General features: G+C 31.0%; 1 long non-coding RNA gene across 1 annotated transcript; it reads left to right on the top strand.

Moving 5' to 3' along the window:
* Positions 1–1054: 1054 nt before the first annotated feature.
* On the top strand, positions 1055–2167 carry LOC127076303 (uncharacterized). The gene is made up of 2 exons (XR_007786796.1): positions 1055–1432; positions 1957–2167. It is a non-coding gene; the product is annotated as an uncharacterized LOC127076303 (long non-coding RNA).
* Positions 2168–2246: the final 79 nt, after the last annotated feature.

Below are 2246 nucleotides of genomic sequence, written 5' to 3'. Positions count from 1 at the left end.
GTGAATAATCCATCTAATCGATTAATTAAAACCGAATAGGTCTCATTGTAAGAAGGCCCAAGAGTAAGCCATGTGAGGTTGATGGCGATGCTTTTACAAGCGATCGACTTACAGAGGTGTTTTGAAAATGGGCTCGACTTTGAATCGAGAAGTATGTGATTTGAAATCGGCTCGGATTATTTTAAAATCGATGAAAGCGACGTGATTTTGTCACAATTATAACATATCATTTTGTGTACACTCAAGGTTCAATATAAACAAATAGATAAAGAATAATCATGCACATACACTCCTTAAGATAAATAAACATCTAAATTATGAAGGTCATTTGTGATTCTATAGTCAATTAATTAATTGGATGCTTAACTAATTATTTTATTTTAATTAAATAATAAGTAGTAACAAAAAAAATGAATATAACCAAATAATTAAATATTAATAATGATAACAACCATATAATTGTGTATTTATTTTTTAATAATAATAATAGTAATATAATTACATATTTATTATATATATATATATATATATAAAATATTAACAATGGTATAATTATAATTTCGAAAATAAAATAAAATAATATTAACAATAGTATAATTATAATTTCGAGAATAAAATAAAACAATATTAACAATAGTATAATTATAATTTCGAAAATAAAATAAAATAATATCAACAATAGTATAATTATAATTTCGAAAATAAAATAAAATAATATCAACAATAGTATAATTATAATTTCGAAAATAAAATAAAGTAATATCAACAATAGTATAATTATGATTTCGAAAATAAAATAAAATGTTATTAACAATAGTATTTGTTCTATTCTAAACTGTGGGGGTGTGAACAATCAGGAAACATGGGCCTAAGAGCAAAGGAAAAACCCATGAAGGGTCTGGTCAAACTTGTTGACCTAGGAGGCTTCTTTTTCTGAACGGTGACAAGTGTCCAGGGTTGGTGACACTTGTCACCGCCACCTCACCAATACCAAACACGGTTAAAAAAAGAAAATAGGAAAATAAAACGTCATTTATTCAAAAGCTTTTCTCTCTCTTCATACCAAACTCAAACGAAAGGGCTCTGTACAGAGCGCCTCCTTTCACGAACCCTAAATTTCTTCTCTCTTGGAGAAGACGATCGGAGGCGGCGGCTCACGGCGGAGCCTCCGCTCTTCTCCGTCGCTTCACTCTCTCTCTTCCCTAACTCTGTTTCATGAACCACTTCCCTCTTTCTCCTTCTCATAATTTCGAGCCACATGACATAAAATCATACGAAAACAAACTCAACCGAAAAATCTACAAAAAGGGAACTCATGGAGGAAGATAGAGGTGAATCGTTTACCAAATCAGAAGTTCTGAAAATCTCCGGGTTCGGTGAGATCCTTCGGATGCCGGCAACGGTTCTCTTCGGCGAGCGATTCTTCAGTGAGGTGAACTACCTTCCTTTTGCTTTTCCGTAAGTTTTTAGGGTTTTTGAGAAATTTCTTGCTGTTGTGTTCTTTATGGTTTTTGAAAGAAAACTCTGTTTGTGTTTAGGTTGTTCTTGATTTTGGATTTTGAAGAAAAATAACTTTGCTGTGTTTATGTTGTTCTTGATTTTGGGTTTTGAAGAAAAATAACTTTGTTGCGTTTATTGTTGTGTTTGCTGATATGTTTAGAGTTTCTTTTGAAAAATCTCTTACTATGATGTGTATCCCCCAGTTAACCTCTCTTCTGTTATTATTATGAAGAAAGGATTAAGCCTTAAAAAACTCCTTTTTCTTTTCGATTTTCTCATCCCAAATTATGTGGGATTTGATCTGTTCTTGTTTTAAGCTAATGTAAAAAACGCTTTTTGGATGCTTAGGTTAACCTTATGGATAAAGCTTCAAACTGAATGATTCATTTAGTTGTTTTTCAGCTCTCTAAGTGCTTTTGAAAAGTGCTTTTAAAATAAGCTATTTTCTCTTTGCAGGTCACAGGTTTGAAGAGACTTTGATGGAATGGAAAAGTGGCTGCTCCAAGCTTCAAGACAGCATGTTTTTGCGCCTAGGTCCAAAGGAGTGCTTAACTAGTCCATTGATTTTGGTCTTGGTCATTAGAATTAGAAACCTGTTTTTGCAGCAAATTCTACTTAGTCAAAAAATGTAATTATTTAGTTTAATAAAAAAATTTAAAGATAAAATGTAATTGGATTATTTGGAACTTATTGAATTAAATTTTAATAATGTAATTATCTTTTAAGCTTTTCAAAATTTAACTCAA

Source organism: Lathyrus oleraceus, chromosome 1, assembly GCF_024323335.1.
Source record: "Lathyrus oleraceus cultivar Zhongwan6 chromosome 1, CAAS_Psat_ZW6_1.0, whole genome shotgun sequence".
Lineage (NCBI taxonomy): Eukaryota > Viridiplantae > Streptophyta > Magnoliopsida > Fabales > Fabaceae > Lathyrus > Lathyrus oleraceus.
The sequence above is the reverse complement of the archived record's forward strand: the minus strand, read 5'-3'. Positions and strand labels throughout refer to the sequence as shown.